Consider the following 13577-nt stretch of genomic DNA (forward strand, 5'->3'; position numbering starts at 1 on the left):
GACCTTTCAGGAATCTTTCAGGGCATCCCGCTGGGGATCTCAGTCGAATAGCTTAAGCTCCCCCTGCTCCAGAGCTCAGCAGATCAGAGATAGCAGCAGGGCCATGCCCAAGGTCCAGTATTTCTAGCTCTCAGGCAGGCTGACAGGCCTGTTCACAGAAACTGTCCCAGCAAGAGTTTTCCTCAGATGAAGACTAGGCAACACAGACAGTTTGTGAACCACTATTATTAAACCAGGGACCCTTGCTTTGAAGTTAACCCTCTATTTTCCTTGCATGCATAAATAATCCCGTTACATTGATTTACATAATGTAATTACTGGCCAGCCATTGCAACAGGGACAGGTAATTGAAGACCATACAGGTAACATTATTAGTTTCATGCAGTATACACACATCTTTGATCTTAAGGTTGACTGAGCACAGGACACATACCTAATGTAAAGAGACATGAAAAAGATTTAGCTACTACAAGCTTAAATTTGGTTACATCTAACAGGACGGAGGTAACTACAGACAAATGCAGTTTGCATCTACTCTTGATTCTTACTAACACAAGTGAATGGGCCAATGTTTACGAGCACAATTAACATTCTTTTGTTACTTAGGCCTTGGCTACACTGGCGCTGTATAGTGCTGCAACTTGCTGTGGTCAGGGGTGTGAAAAAACACCCCCTGAGTGCAGCGAGTGCAACGCTGTAACGCGCCAGTGTAATCAGAGCCTGCAGTACTACACGCTCGCTCGCAGCGCTGCAAGCTACTCCCCTCGGAGAGGTGGAGTACATACACCGCGGCAGCGCTGAGAAGTCCCGAGTGTAGCCAAGGCCTTACACACAGTAACAATCTTCGAGGTCCTGCCCTGAACTGGCAAGCTGTCAGTGCCACAGCCCCAGCCAATCAATTCTAATAGTTCAGGGAATGGCTAGACATCAGTGTGCAGAACCCTATTACGTTTGGGCAAAATCGATAAACCATACGGGGAAGGAGGGGAAAAATCGGGGACATGGAGCCCCTATCATCTCTTTAGCACAGCCGCAGCCTCTAGCATTTTTGCAATTGTCTATAGATCAAAGAACTGGTTGATGACATGGCACCATTAACACCTCTCCGCATAATACCTCTAAGTTCTGCCCATCCTCCCAATGGAATTCAGCATGCTGATCTCTGCATGACTCATGGCCCAGACAGAGAGAACAAGGCCTTATGACAAGGGACATCCCTTATTTTTTCAGCTCTGTACAACAAGATCAGGAGTTGCTGAGTGCTGCAAAAAGCAGCAAGAAAAACCCCTGGTGAATGCGGTTGAGTGCTGATTATAGTTGTTGTTGTTTATTAATAATAATAATAATGATAATGATAATATTGGGAGGAGGGGTGGGGCAGAGGTGCTACAAAAACAGTGCCTTATTTTTTAAATATAATTTTGGCAACCCTAGACAGAAGAGAGATAATGATGGTTGGAGGGGAGTGTGAAGGGAACAATGGAGAGGCATGGGGGAAGGACAGGTGCACACAGCTTCTGGCATGGGAGGAAAATGGGAGACTTTTGTATGGGGCACAGGGGGGACGGGGTGCAGACCGAGCCCCTGCCATAGAGGGGAGAATGTGGGAAAGGGGGGAAATGGTGGCACATGTAGAGTCCTACATGGAGGGAAATGGGGGTTGCTGGTGTGGGAGGAGAGGGAAAGGGGGTGCACACAGAACCCCTGGCAGAGGTGGGAGATTGGGGGAACATGAGTGGAGAAGTGGGGAAGTGGAAGGAGGACAGAGCCCGTGGCATGGATGGAAGTAGGAGGAAGGGGGCATGCGGGTGCACATAGCATCCCTGTCATGAGGGGAGAATGGGGGACCTGGAATGGGGAGGAGGGAGGAATGAGGGGAACACAGAACTGCTGACATGGGGGGAATGGGGGACCCTGGTGTGGAAGGGGGACAGCATGGGGGAAAGAAAAGGGGACACTGGTATGGGAGATGGGGGAATGGAGGGCACAGATCTCCTGGCAGGGGGCGATTGAAGGAGTTGCAGGGAATCCCTGCAGTGCAGGGAGGTGGAAGGGGGAACCCAGGGAGCTTGTGGGGGGAATGCAGGGATGGAAGGAGCCCCTGGCGTGTGCAATGAGCTCGGCTGACAGACGCTATGAAGTGTGTGACCCTCTGGTTATATTCAGCTGTTCTGTCACTATGGAAATGTGCAACTAGTTGGTATTGATCCAGTGACTCTGACTTCCTTGATATTGTTGCTGTTTAGCCAAGAGTTAGCAGACTTTGGGCCTGGCAGGTCAGTTTCCCATTGGAGGTGAAATTAGTGATCTGGTCTCAAGCTATTTTCTTAGTGGAACGTGTTTATATACAAATCACCTGGCTGTCCTTGAACAGAGGTGGTAACAGAATGAACACGGGTAACTCCTCTTTGCAGAAAGTGGGGGAAGGACGTGGAGGTCTACAAGGCTGGATGGGCTCAGCGAGCTGCTCCAGGCGTTGTGACCTGCTGCACAGAGGCACAGCACCACTCAGGCTTGGCCCAGCCTCTCCTCTGTCATGATGACAGGGCTGATGAGGCCAAATTTGCGTGAGTGGCACTCCAAGCCTGTGTGCCAGGGCACAATGCCACTCACACAAATTTGGCCCAGCTGCCCCCCATCAGGGAGGCCAGATCAAAACTGAGCAGCACTGTGACCTTGGAAGCCACAACACCCAGAGTGGGGAGCCGAGCCCAGCCAGCCCCGAGACAGGAGCCACAGACGCTGCTGCTCTGGTATGTATGGGTTACTATTTAGTACTTGGTACACTAATGTGTATATAATATGACGTGGGTACGATATTTAAGGCATGTGTGTTTTGCACTAATGCTATTTACTAGGTCGTGACAGGCCATCGAGGTTTACAAATGTGTCCTGACCCCAGAAAGGTTAAGAACCACTGTCTGGGTCAACAAAAGGCCTGAGGGGGCTGACGCACAGACTCACCCTATAGCATGATCAAATATGCACCATTGTCAGTGGGCTAGAACCGTGTTGTTAAATAATTGACAGTTGGGATTTGTTAGTTTCGTCTTCACGTTTGCAGTATTTTGCTCTGTTTCGTCACAGAGGTGCCCTCAGAGTGACGTGGCCCTTAACTGAGACATTTAAAACTATTCCTGGTATTATGTGAGGAGGAACATAACCCCCATTGGAGGATGCTGCACAGGCTCCACAGGAACGTCCGTTATTAGTTCTTGCACTATGTGCTGAACGTGTTTCACTAAACACTGCTTCTTCCAGATCACCCTCAGTGTCCCCGCTGGTATCGGCTTGCCGCAGGCCTTGGAGCAGCTGGGGTCCTCATCCTGGTGGGAGCTGTGATAGCGATGGGCGTTTGGGGTAAGCAGTTCAAAATTAATTCGTGCAAAATCCCTGAAATTTCCTCTCCCCCAACATTTCGGATTCCAACGCTCTTGTGAATAATATCCTGGACACTTCATTAGCACCTCAAAGGGAAAAATATTCCATAAACAAGGTGGTGTTAGAGCTTGATACATGAGCACCATGTGATCCCGCTCTCACAATTTCACTGTGCAGGGAAAACTGGAAGATACCTTACAATGTGTTAAAAAAAAAAAGATTTTCTCTCTTTTTCTCTGTCATGTTCTGTCTCTCTGCCCCGATTCTGAATTTGATAGCGACAGTATGTAATGACTTGAACGCACCCTCATTCCCAGTTTGCTAATCCCTACGTAGTAGTTGCTGTTCATGCTCATGCTCGTGCTGTTCTGAAGTCTTTCAGCTCAAAGGATCTCTGAATTCACGGGAGAACAACAGTACCCGGGAGAGAATCATCCATCAATGCAACTGCAGCACTGGCCTAAAAGATTTCCATTTCCACTTGAAACAATTTGTGTGTGAATCATCTCACAACAACTCAGCAGGTAACCTGAGCTCCTTCTCTCTCAGCAGCTTCCTGCATTGCAGCGCCATCTAGTGGTCCGTTAGGGTAATGACACAAACCACTTCAATAAGTGTAATAAATATCCTATTGCTTTACAAACTACTTATAGGGCAGCTGGCAGCAACTCCTATGTTTAGGGTCCCTAACGCTTCCACTGTAAAAGAGTCTTGTGGTATATTTGAGGAGCTCTCACACTTCCCTTGTTCAAAGCAGGCCTTTGAAATAAGGGGCAAGGGGAGCCCTTGGATAAATATTTTCTTTTGTCTATGAAATTTCATCCAGGTTTTGCTGAGATGGGAACATTGGAAGAGTTCCATTTCCCACCTTGCATGTGAGCCTCAGGGAAACTCTGTAGTGTGACAAAACAACAGTCAAAGTGCTGGGCTCACCTGCCACAGCAGCACACCCAGCACTGGGAGCTACCTGAGCAGGTGGGGAGGGGGTGAGAGCTGGGCCAGGCTCCCCCTCACCCATTGTTCCCAGGAACCCCACATGGGGTAGAAGCTCCTCCTGGAGAGGAGGAGAGAGCTGGCTGGGCTCCCTTTGATAGGGTTACCATATCTCATAAATAAAAAAAGAGGACCCTCCACGGGCCATGGCCCCGCCCATTTCCCCACCCCTAGCCCCGCCCCTTCCCCCACCCTAACTCCGCCCCCTCCTCCCTCCCACTCCCAGCCAGGGGGAAAGGGCCCCAGTGCTACCAGCATCATGGTTTCCCGGGCAGCCCCCAGACCCTGCGCCCCCAGCCGGCGCTTCCCCAGCGCAGCTGGTGCCAGGGAGGGGAAGCGCCCAGCCGGGGGCGCAGGGTCTGGAGGCTGCCCAGCAAACCGTGAAGCCGGTAGCGCTCGGGCTTTGGGCAGCCCCTATGCCTCCGGACCCTGTGCCCCCAGCCGGGCACTTCCCCTCCGGGGCTCCGGCGGCTCTGCGTAACTTACACTGTATAAGTTACACAGAGCCGAAGAGGAGCAGAGCCTCCGCAGCTGGAGGCTCTGCTCCTCTTAGGCTCTGTTTAAGAGCCGGGCTGCCCCAGCGCTACCGGCTTTGGGCAGCCCCCGTGCCTCCGGACCCTGCGCCGCCGGAGCCCGGGAGGGGAAGTGCCCGGCTGGGGGCGCAGGGTCCGGAGGCAAGGGGGCTGCCCGAAGCCGGTAGCTCTCGGGCAGCCCGGTTCTTAAACAGAGCCTCCAGCGGCTGGGGCTCTGTGTAACTGACACTGGGTCAGTTACACAGAGCCCCGTGGGCTGGAGGCTTTGCTCCTCTTTGGCTCTGTGTAACTGACACAGTGTCAGTTACACAGAGCCCCGGCGGCTGGAGGCTCCAGCCGCCCCCGCTCTGTTTAAGAGCCGGGCTGCCCAAGCGCTACCGGCTTCGGGCAGCCCCCGTGCCTCCAGACCCTGCGCCCCCAGCCGGGCACTTCCCCTCCCAGGCTCCGGCGGCGCAGGGTCTCCAGGCACGGGGCTGCCCAAAGCCGGTAGCTCTCGGGCAGCCCGGCTCTTAAACAGAGCCTCCAGCGGCTGGGGCTCTGTGTAACTGACACTGTATCAGTTACACACAGCCCCGGCGGCTGGAGGCTCCAGCCCCCGCGGCTCTATTTAAGAGCCGGGCTGCCCGAGCGCTACCGGCTTCGGGCAGCCCCGTGCCTCCAGACCCTTCGCCCCCAGCCGGGCACTTCCCCTCCCGGGCTCCGGCGGCGCAGGGTCTCCAGGCACGGGGCTGCCCAAAGCCGGTAGCGCTCGGGCAGCCCGGATCTTAAACAGAGCCGCCATTTTCCTGGACATGTTCCGCTTTTTGGCAATTCCCCCCGGACGGGGGTTTGACTGCCGAAAAGCCGGACATGTCCAGGAAAAAGAGGACGTATGGTAACCCTACCTGTGATGACCCAGCCCTATTCCCTGCCTCCATCTCTCAGAAAAACAGACTTTTCCTGTTACCAGAGGGCAGTTACTCCTGTTGCTGGAGTGGTAGCAGAGTGGTGAGGTACTGAAGATGCAGGGTCCAAAGCCTGCTGCTGATTCAGGATGGGAAAGTTGTTCCAGTTGCATGTAATAGAATTGTTTTATATATATTTTTAAAAATAGGACATTAAGAGAACAGGAAGGTTACAAAGCCAAGATCCCAAAACTTAGGAAATGCCAAATTTACAATTACCCACACAACTTAATTCCGCCCCCATTTGTGTTTGCATTATGATACGCTCTTTATTGCATAATAACCTACTATTTTTTCCTCAGGGCTGCTGCCTCATTCGGTGTGCAGGCCTCTTTTGTTCCCATGTCCATGATGGATCTCCAGACATTCAGGGTACAGGATGAACTCACAGTCAGGCTGAATTACAGTTGCATGGGCAACCATGAATGGGGCATTTCCCACTTTGACTTTGCAACCTAAATAAAGTTATTTTATAGGTAGTATAATCTGCCCCAACTGGCATGCAGCCATCTCTAAGTGGAAACGTAATGGCTGTTAAGCAGTGCACACAGGAATGCTACAGTAGCTGAGGGGAGGAAGTGAAGGAGGATTCCAGTTGAGCCTGACCTGCATTACCCTGTCCTATTTTAGGACTGAGGTACTCACAGGTACTGAGGTACTTCACCAATACCCCTCCCTCCCAGCCTGCAGCACCTGTGGCTACTAACTGAATATTGGACTCGTCCTCAGACAAAGACAAGGCAATAGCTCTACTGGAAATGTTGAGGCTGGAGGCCTGAGCATGAGTGTGATGCAGTTCAGAACCTTCAGCTCCATTAAGCATTTCATTTTCCCCTTCAGAAGGATCAGGGTGTAAGCTCTGCCCCCCAAACTGGCTGCTGCACAGGGACAAGTGCTACTGGGTGTCAAAAGAAAAAAATCCCTGGAACAAGAGCCGCGATGACTGTTCAAGGAGGAGCTCTCGGCTGCTGGTGATCCGGGACCAGGATGAGATGGTAAATAAAACTTGTCCTGGAGATATGTGCATAGACTCATAGACTTTAAGGTCAGAAGGGACCATTATGATCATCTGGTCTGACCCCCTGCATGCTGCAGGCCATAAAACCGTCCCTACCCCTTCCCTGGACTCTGCTGCTGAAGTCCCCAATCCTGTTATTAGTGACTTCAATCGGCAGAGACCCTCCTGCTAGAGATCCCTGCCCCATGCTGCGGAGGAAGGCGAAAAACCTCCAGAGGCTCAGCCAATCTGCCCTGGAGGAAAATTCCTTCCCGACCCCAAATATGGCGATCAGTAAGACCCCGAGCATATAGGCAAGAGTCTCCATCCTGACCCCTTTTAGCCATTATGCTATTTACCTACCATTGCTTGGTTTTCCTTGACTACTATGTTTTACCATTAAACCATTCCCTCCATAAACTTATCTAACTTAATCTTAAAACCAGACAAGTCCCTCGCCCCCACCGTTTCCCTCGGAAGGCCGTTCCAATATTTCACCCCTCTAACGGTCAGAAACCTTCGTCTAATTTCAAGCCTGAACTTCCCCACGGCCAGTTTATATCCATTCGTTCTTGTATCCACGTTAGTACTAAGCTGGAATAATTCTTCTCCCTCCCTTGTATTAATCCCTCTAATATATTTAAAGATAGCAATCATATCCCCGCTCAGCCTTCGCTTTGTCAGACTAAACAACCCAAGCTCCTCTAGTCTCCTTTCATACGACAGGTTTTCCATTCCTCTGATCATCCTAGTGGCCCTTCTCTGCACCCGTTCCAGTTTGAGTTCATCTTTTTTAAACATGGGAGACCAGAACTGCACACAGTACTCCAAATGAGGTCTCACCAGCGCCTTGTCCTGGAGATATGTGCATAGACTCATAGACTTTAAGGTCAGAAGGGACCATTGTGCATCTGTCAGGGTTGCTCTATACATACCCACACATGCTAAAAAGCAAGGAAATGAAAAGTTCAGGCGAGCAACAGTCCATAACCTGTGCCCTGCCTCCCAGTGGTGACACCTCATTGATAGCATGACCCTCACATACCACAAGGACTGTACCAAGGCCTTAATTCTGCCCCAGTCAGGACAGAAACTAAACAACTGGCGCATGGTCCCAGAGGGAGTCTGGGGAATTGAACCGAGTTCCCAGAGTCTCTAGCTAGCACCTTAACCCCCAGCCCCTCCTTCCCCATCACATCATTCTTACATGTCATTTACAGACTTTCATTCAAAATACTTCCAAAGATGCAAACCAGATCTGGCTTGGACTCACTGTTACACCCCCTGCAAGGAATTGGACTTGGGTGGACGGCTCCCTGTTCAATCAAACACTGTGAGTGGTTTTATCCTCTGAGTGCATGTAAGATGTGCAGCAGGGGGCACAGGGCTGCTGCTTCCAGCATCGGTGTAAGCAGAGGCTACATGTGGGCGCAAGGGATGTTAAGTGCTGGGCACAACACTCTGCACAGAGAGAGGAGTCCTGAGCCTCATTCGATGGCTTCCATAGCAGTTGGGCTAATCCTGAGGGCTGGGTTTTGTAATATGGACAAGTGTTTTCCAGAAATAGACCAAGACCAACCAGCTGCTATGACAGGATCATGGGCTAGGAAGTGTTTTATCAGCTAAGGCTCTGTAGGAACAATTCAGTGGTTAAGGAAGAAATTCGAGAGGTGTCAGAATGAGACAAAGCTGCTAAAAATCTTGTTCAAAAATTCTACAGTGATTGTTTGTTGTGTTTTCCAGGTTCAAGGTAGTGGATCCTGCTAAAGGGAACAGCTGCGGGATGATAAAAGCAGATGGGATTAATTTTGAAGCCTGCAGTGCTCCATCTAAATGGATTTGTGAAAAAGATGCTCTCCAGCTATAAACAGACACATTAATTATCTATGTGTGAACGAGAAATCTTTAGTTTCAGTCTGTCCCATGAACGATGAATATTGAAGGTGAACTTCAAAGGGAAAAATTGGGCTTGTGCCCTTCCCTGCTTTTATAATGAGGATGAAGAGGACACAAAAGTCTTTTATTGCATTTGAAATTCAGGTCCTGTCTGGGCTGAAAGATTATGGTGATGGGAGAACTAGTGAAATGACATCACAAGTAGAGCTGGGGGAAATTTTCCACTGAATAGTTTATTTGCAAAAAAATGCAATTTTGAGTCAAGGTAGACTATTCACAAACGGATATTGAATTCACTGAGTAGTTTCAGCCAAAATAAAATAATAATAAAATTCAGGCTAGGGTCACAGAGGACTGGAGGAGGAGACAGCAGCTAACCAGAGCCAAGTGGTTAGTGCACCAGGTTTGAATCCCAGCTCTGGAACAGTGTGAAGCAAGCTTACACAGTTCAGACACCTTCCAGAATCTAATGCGGCAGAGAAGGCACAGAACTCAAGTAGCAACTATCTACCCTCTGAAATTTGGAATAATTACCAGTTGTTTAATGAGCAGCCTGGACATTCTAGCACTACACATTTTTGCACTGCAGTTTCTAAAAAAAGACATGTAGGAAAGTCAGTGCCTTGAAGAAATCTATCCCTGAAGTGCAGTCTGCAGCTGTGAAAATTGGCACTCAGTGACCAGGCGCAGCACAAAAGTTAAAATAAAATAAAGGCATGTCAAGCTCTCTCTAGGACCACATTTTCACAAAAGGAGGCTCCCAGGCCCAGATTCAGAGGCTGGGTTTGCATGAAGACACCCACACTCTGTATCTCACAGGTGTGACATTCTGTATCTTGGGGGAACACCCTGCACCCCCATGCTCATCCTTATGATTGTGTGGTAACCAATGCAAAGTTTGTCATGTCAGGTGTCTTCAGAAGGTTCTTGATGCATTGAGCATTGTTGTTATAGGGATGTTATAGGTTGTAATTTCATGTATATAGTCATGAGGCTAAAAATGTGTCCTCATGGCTTAAAACAAGCCCAGGCAAAACTCTCCAAGAGCACAGAGGGGCAGTTCACACCTCATCAGGGCATGTATGGGACAAACCCAGCCCAGCCTCACAGGAACAAAGGACACCGGCCTAGGCAGCAACAAAGTATCTGTTGGACTCTTGAGTGAGTCACCCCCCTTCCCTTGGTCAGTCAGAGACTACGATGAGGTAATGCTCACCTGATCCTGAAGCGGGGTGGGAGGCAAAGCCAGGAGGGAAGAAAGAACATGATAAAATTTGGTGGTGATGGGAGACTTCAACTATCCAGATAAATGTTGGGAAAATAACACAGTGAGGCACAGTCTATCCAATAAGTTCTTGGACTGCATTGCAGACAACTTTTTATTTCAGAAGGTTGAAAAAGCTACTAGGGGGAAGCTGTTCTAGACTTGATTTTAAGAAATAGGGAGGAACTCGTTGAGAATTTGAAAGTGGAAGGCAGCCTGGGTGAAAGTGATCATGAAATCATAGAGTTTGCAATTCTAAGGAAGAGTAGAAGGGAGAACAGCAAAATAGAGACAATGGATTTCAGGAAGGCGGATTTTGGTAAGCTCAGAGAGCTGATAGGTAAGGTCCCATGGGAATCAAGACTGAGGGGAAAAACAACTGAGGAGAGTTGGCAGTTTTTCAAAGGGACACTGTTAAGGGCCCAAAAGCTAGCTACTCCACTGGGTAGGAAAGATAGAAAATGTGGCAAAAGACCAGCTTGGCTTAACCACGAGATCTTGCATGATCTAAAAAATAAAAAGGAGTCATATCAAAAATGGAAACTAGGACAAATTACAAAGGATGAATATAGGCAAACAACACAGGAATGCAGGATTAGAAGAGATTAGAAAGGCAAAGACTCAAAATGAGCTCCAACTAGCTACAGGAATAAAGGGAAACAAGAAGACTTTTTATCAGTACATTAGAAGCAAGAGGAAGACCAAAGACAGGGTAAGCCCACTGCTCAGTGAGGAGGGAGAAACAGTAACAGGAAACTTGGAAATGGCAGAAATGCTTAATTACTTCTTTGTTTCAGTCTTCACCAAGAAATCTGAAGGAATGCCTAACATGGGGAATGCTAATGGGAAGGGGGTAGGTTTAGCAGATAAAATAAAAAAAGAACAAGTTAAAAATCACTTAGAAAAGTTAGATGCCTGCAAGTCACCAGGGCCTGATGAAATGCATCCTAGAATACTCAAGGAGCTAATAGAGGAGGTATCTGAGCCTCTAGCTATTATCTTTGGAAAATCATGGGAGACGGGAGAGATTCCAGAAGACTGGAAAAGGGCAAATATAGTGCCCATCTATAAAAAGGGAAATAAAAAACAACCCAGGAAACTACAGACCAGTTAGTTTAACTTCTGTGCCAGGGAAGATAATGGAGCAAGTAATTAAGGAAATCATCTGCAAACACTTGGAAGGTGGTAAGGTGATAGGGAATAGCCAGCATGGATTTGTAAAGAACAAATCGTGTCAAACCAATCTGATAGCTTTCTTTGATAGGATAACGAGTCTTGTGGATAAGGGAGAAGCTGTGGATGTGGTATACCTAGACTTTAGTAAGACATTTGATATGGTCTCACATGATATTCTTATTGATAAACTAGGCAAATACAATTTAGATGGGGCTACTATAAGGTGGGTGCATAACTGGCTGGATAACCGTACTCAGAGAGTAGGTATTAATGGTTCCCAATCCTGCTGGAAAGGTATGACAAGTGAGGTTCTGCAGGGGTCTGTTCAATATCTTCATCAACAACTTAGATATTGGCATAGAAAGTAAGCTTATTAAATTTGCAGATGATACCAAACTGGGAGAAATTGGAGAAATGGTCTGAGGTAAACAGGATGAAGTTTAATAAAGACAAATGCAAAGTGCTCCACTTAGGAAGGAACAATCAGTTTCACACATACAGAATGGGAAGAGACTGTCTAGGAAGGAAGTATCAGGGGGTAGCTGTGTTAGTCTAGATCTACAAAAACAACAAGGAGTCTGGTGGCACCTTAAAGACTAACAGATTTATTTGGGCATAAGCTTTGGTGGGTAAAAACCTCACTTCTTCAGATGCATAGAGTGAAAGTTACAGATGCAGGCATTATATACTGACACGTGGAGAGCAGGGAGTTACTTCACAAGTGGAGAACCAGTGTTGACAGAGCCAATTCAATCAGGGTGGATGTAGTCCGCTCCCAATAATAGATGAGGAGGTGTCAATTCCAGGAGAGGAAAAGCTGCTTCTGTAATGAGCCAGCCACTCCCAGTCCCTATTCAAGCCCAGATTAATGGTGTTAAATTTGCAAATGAATTTTACTTCTGCTGTTTCTCTTTGAAGTCTGTTTCTGAAGTTTTTTTGTTCAATGATAGTGACTTTTAAATCTGTAATAGAATGAGCAAGAAGATTGAAGTGTTCACTTACTGGCTTTTGTATGTTACCATTCCTGATGTCAGATTTGTGTCCATTTATTCTTTTGCGGAGGGACTGTCCGGTTTGGCCAATGTACATGGCAGAGGGGCATTGCTGGCACATAATGGCATATATAACATTAGTAGATGTGCAGGTGAATGAGCCCTTGATGGTGTGGCTGATGTGGTTGGGTCCTCTGATGGTGTCGCCAGAGTAGATAAGGGGACAGAGTAGGCAACGAGGTTTGCTACTGGGATTGGTGTTTCTGTGGTGTGGTGTGTAGTTGCTGGTGAGTATTTGCTACAGGTTGGGGGGTTGTCTGTAAGCGAGGACTGGCCTGCCTCCCAAGGTCTGTGAGAGTGAGGGATCATTTTCCAGGATAGGTTGTATATCGTGGATAATGCGCTGGAGAGGTTTTAGCTGGGGGCCAGTGGTGTTCTGTTATTGTCCTTGTTGGGCCTGTCCTGTAGTAGGTGATTTCTGGGTACCCGTCTTGCTCTGTCAATCTGTTTCCTCACTTCCCCAGGTGGGTATTGTAGTTTTAAGAATGCTTGATAAAGATCTTGCAGGTGTTTGTCTCTGTCTGAGGGGTTGGAGCAAATTCGGTTGTATCTTAGGGCTTGGCTGTAGACAATGGATCGTGTGATGTGTCTTGGATGGAAGCTGGAGGCATGTAGGTACGTATAGCGATCAGTAGGTTTCCGGTATAGGATGGTGTTTATGTGACCATCACTTATTTGCACTGTAGTGTCCAGGAAGTGGATCTCTTGTGTGGACTGGTCCAGGCTGAGGTTGATGGTGGGGTGGAAACTGTTGAAGTCCAGGTGGAATTCTTCAAGGGCCTCCTTTCCGTGGGTCCATATGATGAAGATGTCATCAATGTAGTGCAAGTAGAGAAGGGGCACTAGGGGACGAGAGCTGAGGAAGCGTTGTTCTAAGTCAGCCATAAAAATGTTGGCATACTGTGGGGCCATGCGGGTACCCATAGCAGTGCCACTGACTTGAAGGTATAAGTTGTCCCCAAATCTGAAGTGGTTGTGGGTGAGGACAAAGTCACAAAGCTCAGCCACCAGGCGTGCTGTGGCCTCATCAGGGATACTGTTCCTGACAGCTTGTAGTCCATCCTCATGTGGAATATTGGTGTAAAGTGCTTCTACATCCATGGTGGCCAGGATGGTGTTTTCAGGAAGAACACCAATGCATTGTAGTTTCCTCAGGAAGTCGGTGGTGTCTCGAAGATAGCTGGGAGTGCTGGTAGCATAGGGTCTGAGGAGAGAGTCCAAACAGCCAGATAATCCTGCTGTAAGAATGCCAATGCCCGAGATGATGGGGCGTCCAGGGTTTCCGGATCTTGGGTAGCAGATAGAATACCCCTGGTGAGGGTTCTGGGGGTGTGTCCATGT

At 48.4% G+C, this 13577-nt stretch overlaps 1 long non-coding RNA gene across 1 annotated transcript; it reads left to right on the plus strand.

Moving 5' to 3' along the window:
• The first annotated feature begins 3724 nt into the window (after nucleotides 1-3724).
• Nucleotides 3725-8183, plus strand: LOC122173450 (uncharacterized). The gene is made up of 3 exons (XR_010591993.1): nucleotides 3725-3905; nucleotides 6692-6846; nucleotides 8069-8183. It is a non-coding gene; the product is annotated as an uncharacterized LOC122173450 (long non-coding RNA).
• The last annotated feature ends 5394 nt before the right edge of the window (nucleotides 8184-13577 follow it).

This window comes from Chrysemys picta, chromosome 12 (assembly GCF_011386835.1).
Source record: "Chrysemys picta bellii isolate R12L10 chromosome 12, ASM1138683v2, whole genome shotgun sequence".
Taxonomy (NCBI): Eukaryota; Metazoa; Chordata; order Testudines; family Emydidae; genus Chrysemys; species Chrysemys picta.